Source organism: Giraffa tippelskirchi, chromosome 6, assembly GCF_054371585.1.
Source record: "Giraffa tippelskirchi isolate mGirTip1 chromosome 6, T2T-mGirTip1v1.2.pri, whole genome shotgun sequence".
NCBI lineage: Eukaryota > Metazoa > Chordata > Mammalia > Artiodactyla > Giraffidae > Giraffa > Giraffa tippelskirchi.
The window spans coordinates 109,067,058-109,079,378 of NC_137280.1; the positions used below are offsets into that span (position 1 = coordinate 109,067,058).

General features: G+C 38.0%; 1 protein-coding gene across 1 annotated transcript in view; it reads right to left on the minus strand.

Moving 5' to 3' along the window:
* The window catches only part of PRR16 (proline rich 16), a 936,482-nt gene that overhangs the window by 430,757 nt on the left and 493,404 nt on the right, over positions 1-12,321 (minus strand). The gene's annotated exons all lie outside the window — the stretch shown is intronic.

Genomic DNA, 12,321 nt, shown 5'->3' on the forward strand with positions numbered 1-12,321 from the left:
ATGTTAATCCCAGCTCCCCTAACATTGATTCACAACAAGGGCCAACACAACCAAAATACCGTATTTGTTCCAGTTGTGATTAGCATCAACTGTCAACTTAAAAGAAGGCTGGAGTTAGACAAGACAGGCATAGCTTGAAGACCTAAGGTCATCAGAGGCCAAGTCTTTCCATATTTCCACCCATTAGAACTCAAGCTCAACTAGAAAGAAGTAAGAAGGGAGTACAAGAAGGGCTCAGTACCCATTCTTTTAAAAATCATTACTAGGAGCCTTGCATGTTATAATACATCCTTGACAGAATTTACAGTGAATATTCATCCTCTTTAAATAGTCTGCTTGGAAGCTCCACACAGAGAATGCAATTTCTAAGCAAAGTCCATTGCAGCCCTAAACAAAATCAGATTTTTGCTATTCAGAGGAAAGTGGTGGGGGTGGGGGCAGGGATAGAGTCAGAATAGGCAAATAGAGGAATCAGCTATAGCATTTTTCTTAGCTGGTATTGCTTCATAAATGACCAAGGCTAGGGGAAAGCAAATGGTAAAAGAGAAGGTAGAAAAGTAGAAAAATCTTAGTCCTTGCTTTCATTATTAAGTCACTGAATCCACTATCCTGAAGACCTCTTACATTTAGGAGGCTAATCAACTTCATTATTAATTATGATACAAGATAGTTTTCTGCCACTTCCACTTCAAAGCATCCTGTGGTCACAGGGGCTCAAGGTAGTTCAATTACTCATTTTAATTTACCAAAGGAATAGATACATTTGTTTTGTAGGTAAGCTAAAATAGCAAGTTATCTCTCTTAGATTGTGTCAAATCTACTTGCAACTCATCCTTTTCAGGTAACGGAGCTAGATTTATTCTCCTATGGTATTCTAGTTGCTACAAATTGAGAAATATGCATTAAATTCATGTATAATTGACAGAGTTATTTTAAAAGTTAAAATAATTTGGTATTGTTTTCTTGAACTCATTGAGAGAAATCAATATTTGTTTCCATTGGACCCAGAGGAGAAATAGTTATGATGTTTCCAAGAGAGTTGGACCATAAAGAAGGCTGAGCACTGAAGAATTGATGCTTTTGAACTTTGTTGCTGGAGAAGACTCTTGAGAGCCCCTTGGACTGCAAGGAGATCAAACCAGTCAATCCTAAAGGAAATCCACCCTAAATATTCACTAGAAGGACTGATGCCAAAGCTCCAATACTTTGGCCACCTAATGCGAAGAGCCAACTCACTGGAAAAGATCATGATGCTGGGAAAGACTGAAGGCAAAAAGGAGAAGGGGGCAGCAGAAATTGAGATAGTTAGATAGTATCACCAACTCAATGGACATGAGTTTGAGCAAATTCCAGGAGCTAGTGAAGGACAAGGAAGCCTGACATGCTACAGTACATGCAGTTGCAAAGATTCAGACATGACTTAGAAATTGAACAACGACAAAGTAAAAGAAAAATTATCATATGCAAATTAATCCTCAAATACGTTATTCCTTCTCCTCCTTCCTTAATTTTTTGTACCAATTTGTGTGTTGAAGAGGACCAAGGATATATGTGGTTTGATTTGGGAGCATGGAAGGAGAGTCTAAATCAATGTATACTAAGCTAATAAATTACAATGACATGATTTACAACCCGTATCTTGTCTTCAACTTTGATTCACATAAAGGTGCAATGAACTAACTGAAAAGAGTCAAAGCTCAGAACTGGTAATCAGAAAAAATGTAATCCAAGTTACCTCTCTCTCAGACTGTATCAGGTAAACTTTTATTCCCATGATAAATGCAAAACTTGCCCAGGAGTCAGGAATATCAAGACCAAAACAGGTTCTCCTTCTAAATCAGGCATTAAGCAAACAATTTGATTGTCCTGGTCTCAAGATACTCATGTAGAAAATGACTGGCTCTGTTGAATGGTCTTACAAATCTGTTGCAAAACTAAAGTTACTTTATTTAGTCTCAATTTTAGTTCCTTATTCAAAAAACACAGTGTTGGGCTAGTTAACATTCTGTCTCTCTCAATCATTCTCTATTTCTGCATGTGCACATTCATATGCATGTGTACGTGTGCATGTATCAGTCTGTCCATCTGTCTCTGTCTTAAAATTCAAACTTTTAATTAGAACTTTTTCATATAGACAGGGTGGGAGGAAACACTTATTAAAGATGATTTATGAAATACATATTTTGTCTATTAAATAGGCCAAATTCAACAGGATATAAGCAGAATACAGTGTATTTTTTCCCTGGTCACACTTTTTGCCCTATTCTTTGGTATTATTTTTTAAAAATACCATAGTTTTCTGGTTACTTTTATGTTAAAAAAAAAAAAAAGAGAGAATAGAAAACTCACCACCAAGAAGTAAAAAAAAAAAAAAAAAAAGGCCACTGCTATTTAATTCAGTACTACCATCTTATAACCAACTTAAAATTTCTAGTCTCATCTTTCTCAGTCTAGACACAACTCTGGGTATTCATATTTACAACAGAGAATTGTGTCCTTTTTCTCTTTCTTGTTTAATTCCAGATCTATCCATAAGAACTGTTGCTTTTGGCTTCCCCTGCTGATGGATGGGGGAAGGGAGAGTTAGAGCAAAGAGGGACATCTGATTTGTGTTTCTGCAATGTGATCATCAAACCCTCTGTGAGGCAGATGCTCAATTGCTGGCTTTTTCTTGTGAGACACACATGAGAATGTCAGTGACCCCCACACCAAGGAGCCCCCACTGCACCTTTGCCTGATGCAGGCTGTATTCTTACTACTGATTTCTTGTCATTTCCATAACACCTGCCTTCCAACAAGAGACCCCACACTAGCACTATCTCCTGAGGTCCCATCACACCAGTAGGCATTCCTATTGGTCAAAGTACTTTAAAGACAGCTGTAGTGTGGATATCTTTTAGGCATTCACTTGAACAATAAGAAGTCATCTCATAAATTCCTCCAGCTAAACAGCAAAAATGAAACTGGTTCCAAAGTAGATGATTTTCTTGCCTTACCATCAGATGTAGATTCAACCAAACTCCTTCTTTCAGACAATTCCAGATGAAAGTCTGGCACCATTTTCCTTGACCCACAAATGGTAGGAGACAAATTTCTAGTTTTCCCAAGACCCCCTTCCTTCTCTCCTCCAGCCACATGTTAGAACAGGCCTATATGCTTGTGCACTTTGGTAGCATCCAGTCACAAAATAGGCAATGCCATTTGCAAAGCCACTTCCAATCTCTCTGGTGGATCATTTTGTCACTCTTGTTTTCTGCTTGAGAAGAGGAACCTCTCCTCCCTACCCCCATCCAAAAGAACAGGAAAACATTACAGCACTCTTATTGCACAAATGTCTGATAAAGATATTCCTTTCTAACTAATGTCTATGCTTCACCTATGCAGGCTGGAGACGTAATGTGATCATGATCTCAGAGAGGCTATGACATCTACTAATAAAACTTCTATGTGTTATTTCAAGTGTTTTCTTTTTAAAAATGGAAGAAAATACTTATTAATAATAAGATAATAACCATCTGGCTGTAAGGAAGGATTTAGCCAAAAATCTGAAACAATGGGGAACAGAGAACAGACCAACAAAGGCTTGTATTTTATGAGCAAGTCTTAGAAACAGTATTTTTTAAGAAGAAACTTTTTTTCTAAATTACTCAGGAATTTAGCCTATTGGAAATAACATTTGTGTTTGAAACATACAAAATGCTACTGCTTTTCCCAGGAGGATATATTTCATGTACATCTCTGTTTAACAGGCCATGGAAACTTTTTATATTTTCATCACTTCCTTTTCAGAAACAGAAACTTTGCTAAAACACTGTTAGTTACTTCTCAAGAGTGCATACGTGAATTATACTGCAGCCAAACAAATAAAACTATTGTTGAATCATCAATGTGACATTTATTTTATCTGGGGTATGGGTTTTGTTGGGAATTCCCCTTTATCCTGCTTCCTGTTATAGTGACATGATTCTGTATTTGAGCCCACAGTAATCACTGCATATGAGAATTAATCATATCATCCTTATCATAATCAGTACTGAATTTATTTATATTAACTTTCTACACATGGGATCTGTGCAGGTTCTGCTCTAAGCAAAGGAAAGTGACATGAGCTCTCCTTCAAGGCTTTTTATTTGGAGCCGAGAAATCCAAACAACAGACTCACTGGAATGGGAAGCACTTTATAGTCATCACTGTCATTTCCATAATCACCACCATCATGAGTACATACAATGTGCTGAGTTTATATCAGGCACTTTTATATCATCTATACTTATCAGGTAACAAGGTTACTATAAAGGCCTCTCCTTTTTATTTTCTTACAAAGGTGTGAGGATTAATCATTGGGGTACTTGAGAAGTTCACACTCAGTGGATCTTGAGCCAAAGACCTCTGATGCTTTATAAGTGGGTGTTCATTGATGCCACTAGGCCCGTTATTGTCTGACAGAGCTTGAATCAGAATGACAGAGAGCAGAGTAGACTCTCTCCCCAGAACGTGTGTGTCACCATCAGACCAACATGATTAACCATACTGTAAATAAGATACATAATGAAATACTTAACAAGGCATGGCAATTTCAGATGAGTACAGAATGAAATGTAACAAAGAAAGAGAAAAAAATCAGTTAATTTAGTTGTTTCTCTGTATAGGGCAAAAGGTATGGACAGACTTTCATCTCTACAAGGAGAAATTTTACTCTTGACCTGACTCTTGAGGTGGTCTTCACACGCTTGCCTCATCCCTTTAAGCTACTCACTTGAAAAAAGCAGGAATTAGCTTTTGAGAATTTTGCTTTTGAGAAAATGCCAATGCTTTCACTGAAAATTTGAGTAGTATCTCTTTCTTATTGATGTATAGCTAATTTGCAATATTATTAATATATTGGATAAAGTGTACAGCAGAGTGATTCAATATATTTATAGATTAACTCAATTTAAATCTATTATAAAATATTAGTTCTATTCCCTGTGCTTTAAGATGTATCCCTATAACTTACTCAATTTATACAGAGTAGTTTACACCTCATAATTCTCTACCCTTATCTTGTCCCTTCTCCAAAGCCCTCTCACTCCAGTAGCTATTAGTTTGTTCTCTGTGAGTCTGTTCCTCTTTTGCTATATTCATTTGCTTTATCTTTTTTAGAGTCCATATGTAAGTGATAATATACACTATTTGCCTTTCTGTATGACTTATTTCACTAAGCATAATGAACCCCAGGTACATTTTTGAAAGATAATTGCTTTACCGAATTTTGTTGTTTTCTATCAAATCTCAATATGGACCAGCCATCAGTTCAGTTCAGTCGCTCAGTCGTGTCTGACTCTTTGCGACCCCACGAATTGCAGCAGGCCAGGCCTCCCTGTCCATCACCAACTCCCGGAGCTTATCCAAACCCACGTCCATTGAGTCAGTGATGCCACCCAACCATCTCATCCTCTGTCGTCCCCTTCTCCTCCTGCCCCCAATCCTTCCCAGCATTAGGGTCTTTTCCAATGAGTCAACTCTTTGCATGAGGTGGCCAAAATATTGGAGTTTCAGCTTCAACATCAGTCCTTCCAATGAACACCCAGGACTGATCTCCTTTAGGATGGACTGGTTGGATCTTCTTGTAGTCCAAGGGACTCTCAAGAGTCTTCTCAAACACCACAATTCAAAAGCATCAATTCTTTGGCGCTCAGCTTTCTTTACCGTCCAACTCTCACATCCATACACGACCACTGGAAAAACCATAGCCTTGACTAGACATACTTTTGTTGGCAAAGTAATGTCTCTGCTTTTAAATATGCTATCTAGGTTGGTCATAACCTGCCTTCCAAGGAGTAAGCGTTTTTTAATTTCATGGCTGCAATCACCACCTGCAGTGATTTTGGAGCCCCCAAAAATAAAGTCTCTCACTGTTTCCACTGTTTCCCCATCTATTTCCCATGAAGTGATGGGACCAGATGCCATGATCTTAGTTTTCTGAACGTTGAGCTTTAAGCCAACTTTTTCACTCTCCTCTTTCACTTTCATCAAGAGGCTCTTTAGTTCTTCTTCACTTTCTGCCATAAGGGTGGTGTCATCTGCATATCTGAGGTTATTGATAGTTCTCCCGGCAATCTTGATTCCAGCTTGTGTTTCATCCAGCCCAGCATTTCTCATGATGTACTCTGCATTTAAGTTAAATAAGCTATAGGTATACATATATCCCCTCCCTTTTGAACCTCTCCTCCATCTCCCTACCCATTCCACTCATTCCACCCCTCCAGGTTGATACAGAGTCCCTGTATGCATTTCCTGAGAGATACAGCAAATTCCCTTTGGCTATATATTTTACATATGGTAATGCAAGTTGCCATGTTACTTTTTACATACATCTCAACCTCTCCTCCTTTCTCCCCATGTCCGTAAGTCTATTCTCTATGTCCGTTTCTCCACTGCTTCTCTGTAAATAAATTCTTCAGTACCATTTTTCTAGATTCCGTATATATGCGTTAGAATACAATATTTATCTTTCTCTTTCTAACTTACTTTACTCTGTATAATAGGTTCTAGGTTCATCCACCTCATTAGAACTGACTCAAATGTGTTCCTTTTTATGGCTGAGTAATATTCTATTGTATATGTACCACAATTTCTTTATCCATTCATCTGTCAATTGACATCTAGGTTGCTTCCATGTTCTAGCTACTGTAAATAATGCTGCAATGAACAATGGGATACATGTGTCTTTTTCAATTTTGGTTTCCTCAGGGTGCATGCCTAGGAGTGGAATTCTCATTCATTTTTCAAAGCTGAGTAACACTTCAGAGTGTGTGTGCATGCATGTGTGTGTGTGTGTGTGTGTGTGTGTCACCTTTATCCACTGATCTATTGATGACTAGGTTGCTTCCATATCTTGATTTTTGTAAATTATGCTGCTATGAATACTGGGATCCATGTATCTTTCCAATTCCATGTTTCTGCTTTCTTCAGGAGGTTTCCCATTCTAGAGGTTGCCTTTTCATTTTTTTTTTTTTTTTATAGTTTTCTTTACTGTGCAAAAGCTTTTAAGTTGGATTCAGTTCAGTTCAGTCCCTCAGTCATGTCTGACTCTTTGCGACTCCATGGACTGCAGCACGTCAGGATTCCCTGTCCACCACCAACTCCCAGAACTTATTCAGACTCATGTCCATCAAGTCAGTGATGCCATTCAACCATCTCATCCTCTGTCATCCCCTTCTCCTCCCACCTTCAATCTTTCCCAGCATCAGGGTCTTTTCCAATGAGTCAACTCTTTGCATGAGGTGGCCAAAGTATTGGAGTTTGAGCTTCAACATCAGTCCTTCCAATGAATATTCAGACTGATTTCCTTTAGGACGGACTGGTTGGCTCTCCTTGCAGTCCAAGGGACTCTCAAGAGTCTTCTCCAACACCACAATTTAAAAGCATTAATTCTTCAGTGCTCAGCTTGCAGCTCAGCTGAAAGTTGAATTAGGTCCCATTTGTTTATTTCTGTATTTTTTTTCCTTTGCCCTTGGAAGACTGATCTAAGAAAATATTGCTATAATTTATGTCTGAAAATGTTTTATGTTCTCTTCTGTGAACTTCATTGTCTTTAGACTTATATTTAAAGATTTAAATCATTTTGAGTTTATTTTTGTGTATAGTGTGATGGAGTTTTCTAATACTGTTCATTTGCATTAGGCTGTCTAGTTTTTCCAAACAATTTGCTGAAAAGACTAACTTTTCTCCATTGCATATTCTTGACTTTGCTGTAAATGAACAGACTGCACATATTTGGGTTGATTTCTGGGTGTTCTATCCTGTTCCTTTGATCTATATGTCTGTTTTTATGCCAATATTATGCTGTTTTGATTACTGTAACTTTGTATAATAGACTGCTGTCTAGAAGAGTTATGTTTCCTTCTCTGTTCTTTTTTCTCAAGATTGCTTTGGCAATTCCGGGTCTTTTGAGGTTCCATGTAAATTTTGGGATTATTTGTTCTACTTATGTATAAAATTTAACAGCTATTTTGATAGGGATTACATTAAATCTGTAGATTGCTTTGGGGAGTATGGTCATTTTAACAATATTAATTATTTCAATCTGAGAGCAGGGGATATCTTTCCATTTCTTTGAATCATCTTGAATTTCCTTTATTTTGCTTTATAGTTCTCAGCATATAACACTTTCATCTCTTTGGTCAGGATTATTTCCTCACATTTTTGGTTTTTTGACACAATTTTAAACAGTATTTTTCATTTTATTTCTCTTTATAATATTTCATGTGACTGTAAAGAAATATAGCAGTTTTTTATGTATCAATCTTATATTCTACATTTCAGTAGAATTCATTTATTAATTCTATTAGTTTTTGCATTGAGACTTTAGGGTCTTCTATAGTTTTCATTTCAATCTCAAAGAATGGCAATGCAAAGAATGTTCAAACTACTGCACAACTGCACTCATCTCACATGCTAGTAAAGTAATGTTCAAAATTCTCCAAGCCAGGCTTCAACAGTACGTGAACTGAGCTTCCAGATGTTCAAGCTGGATTTAGAAAAGGCAGAGGAAACAGAGACCAAATTACCAACATCTGCTGGATCATCAAAAAAGCAAAAGAGCTCCAGGAAAACCTCTACTTCTGCTTTATTGACTATGCCAAGGCCTTTGACTGTGTGGATCACAACAAACTGTGGGAAATTCTTAAAGAAATGGGACCATTTGACCTGCCTCCTGAGAAATCTGTATGCAGGTCAAGAAACAACAGAACTGGACATGGAACAATAGACTGGTTCCAAATCAGGAAAGGAGTATGTCAAGTCTGTATACTGCCACTCTGCTTATTTAACTATGCAGAGTACATCATGAGAAATGCTGGGCTGGACGAAACACAAGCTGGAATCAAGATTGCCGGGAGAAATATCAATAACCTCAGATATGCAGATGACACCACCCTTATGGCAGAAAGTGAAGAAGACCTAAAGAGCCTCTTGATGAAAGTGAAAGAGGAGAGTGAAAAAGTTGGCTTAAAACTCAACATTCATAAACCTAAGATCATGGCATCTGGTCCCATCACTTCATGGCAAATAGAAGGGGAAACAGTGGAAACAGTGAGAGACTATTTTTTTGAGCTCCAAAATCACTGCAGATGGTGACTGCAGCCATGAAATTAAAAGACCCTTGCTCCTTGGGAGAAAAGTTATGACCAACCTAGAAAGCATATTTAAAAGCAGAGACATTACTTTGCCAACAAAAGTATGTCTAGTCAAGGCTATGGTTTTTCCAGTAGTCATGTATGGATATGAGAGCTGGACTATAAAGAAAGCTGAGCGCCAAAGAATTGATGCTTTTGAATTGTGGTGTTTGAGAAGACTCTTGAGAGTCCCTTGGACTACAAGAAGATCCAACCAGTCCATCCTAAAGGAAATCAGTTCTGAATATTCATTGGAAGGACTGATGTTGAAGCTCAAACTCCAATACTTGGCCACCTGATGTGAAGAACTGACTCATTTGAAAACACCCTGATGCTGGGAAAGATTGAAGGCAGGAGGAGAAGGGGATGACAGAGGATGAGATGGTTGGATGGCATCACTGACTCGGTGGACATGAGTTTGAGTAGGCTCCCGGATTTGGTGATGGACAGGGAAGTCTGTCATGCTGCAGTCTATGGGGTCGCAAAGAGTCGGATACAACTGAGCATCTGAACTGAACTGACTGATATAGAGTATCATATAATCTTCAAATAGTGACAGATTTACCACTTTCTTTCAGTCTGGATACATCTTATTTCTTTTTCTTGTCTGAATGTTCTGGCTATGATTTCCAATACTATGCTGAATGGAAGTGGTAGAGTGGGCCTCCTCGTCTTGTTCCACAACTTAGTGGGAAGGCTTTCAACTTTTCACCACTGAGTATTATGTTGGCTGTGGGTTTGTCATAAATGGCTTTTATTATGTTGAGATATGTTCGCTCTATGCCCACTTTAGGGATAGTTCTCTTTATCAAGAATGGATATAGAGTTTTTTTTCAAATTCTTTTCCTGCATCTATTAAGATGGTTATGTAGCTTTTGTCTTTACTTTGTTAATGTGGTGTATTAAATTGATTGATACTGGTATGTGGTACCAGCCCTGCAACTCCAGAGTGAATCTAACTTGATCATTGTATGAGAACCTCCTTATTGTTCAATTCAGTTTTGTTGAAGACTTTTGCTTCTATGTTCATCTAAGATATTGGCTTGTAATTTTTTCTTTTTTGTAGTGACCTTGTCTGGTCTTAGCATCAGGGTGATGGTGGCTTAATAGAACATCTTCAGGAGTATTCATTCCTCTTCAGTCTTTTGGAAGAGTTTGAGACGGTATAAGTTCTTGGTATAAATTAGTATTGGTATAAGTTGTTCTTTATATGTTTTGTAGAATTCTGTAGTGAAACAATCTGTTCCTTAACTTTTGCTTCCAGTTTTGTCATTTTTTTTTTTTAAACAGATTCTATTTCACATGTAGTGATCAGTCCGTTCAAACTACCTGTTTCTTCTTGACTCACACTTGGCAGTAGGTACATTGCTATCTAAAAACAGGTCTTCTAGATTGCGGAATTTGTTGGCATATAACTATTCATAGTATTTGCTTAGGATTGTTTTTTTTATTTCTACGTTATCACTTGCTATTTCTCTTTTTAACTAGTTTATTTGGATCCTCCTTCATGAGTCTGGCTGGTGGTTTGCTGGTTTTATCTTTTCAAAAAACTAGCTCTTGGCTTTATTGATATTTTATATATTTTTTAAAGTCTCTGGTTTATCTATTTCCTCTCTGATCTTTCTTATTTCCTTATTTGTGTTGACTTTGGGTTTTGTTTGTTCCTTCTTTTTCTAACTCTTTTAGGTAATAGGTTGGGTTATTTGATATTTTTTTGTTTCTTGAGGAAGGCTTGTATCAGTCCAATTTCCCTTTTAGACCCACCTTTGCTGCATCTTATAGATCTTATAAAGTTTTATTTTCATTGCCATTTGCCTTGAAGTATTCTCTGATTTCTTCTTTAATTTCATCATTGATTCATTGGCTTTCTAGAAGCATGTTGTTTAGTTTCCATGTTCTTGTTCTTTTCTGATTTTTATTTCTGTGATTGATGTCCAGCTTCATACTGTTGTGTTTAGAAAAAATGATTGAAATAGTTTCTATCTTCTTAAATTTGTTGAGATTTGTTTTGTGACTTAGTATGGATCTAAGAGAAGAGAAGGTTTCATGCTCATTTAAAAGAGAGTGTTTTTTTTTCTTTTCTTTTTTTTTTTTTCATGTAGTATCCTGTAGAAATCAATTAAGTCCAAACGGTCTTTTGTGTCATTTAGGGCCTCTGTTGCCTTACTGATTTTCTCTCTAGATGTTCTGTCCATTGATGTCAATGGGGTGTTAAAGTCCCCTACTATTATTGTATTCCTGTCAATTTCTCCCCTTCTATCTGTTAGTATTTGTTTTACATATGCTCCTATATTGGGTGCATGCATGTTAATAAGTATAATATCCTCTTCTTGAGAAATTTTTTATGTCTCCTAAGTGATAACCTAGGGTATCCTAGACTGCAGGTCTTCCCCTATAGTCTGTGTATGTCCAGAACTGCATTTGAAATAAGCACAAGTGACATCTTCCCCCAGGGTGTGCTGGCAGCTATCCCCTGGGTAGAAGATGAGGTAGAAGAGGGGCTAGAGCCAGAGCCAGGTGTGAGCTGGGGTTTCTTCTCTGCCTAGTAGCCAACATCACCCTACTGGACATGGGGGTGAGGGTGGGTCGCAAACTGTGAGAGTAGAATCCCTGAGAGTTGGGTTTGAGGTGGTTCTGTTCTAGATGTGTGCTCTACCTTCTCCCAGCATTGGCATATTTATGCCAGAAGGGAACAGGGCTGGAGGAAGAGGAACAAGATCAGAAGCTTGGTGTGGCTTAGGCCATGGGCTGCCATGATCCTGGAACCAGAGTTCTGAACAGCTTCTATTCTGCCACATCTGTAAGTGCCAATACTGGCTTCCCTCACCCTGTTCATTGATTATGCCAGGTCAAGGCAATTTGCATCCCTACAACTGTGTATTCTTCTGGTGGCAGCAGCTCTTACCCTAGTGGTAGGCTGTGCCATGGAGCAAGAGGGGCCAGAGAGGGTGCTCTGCATGGTCTGGGTCACATGTTGGGTTGTCCTAGAAACAGTCAGAGCTCCAATATCACTCCATATATGTCACCCCAATGAACACTAATACTAACTCCTCTGTTCTTTTCAGATGCCATGTCAGGTCCAACCTGGACTTAATCCCTAACAACTGTGCACTCTCCTTGGCCATGACAGCCTCCACCCACAGTGAAGTAATAGACACAGTGA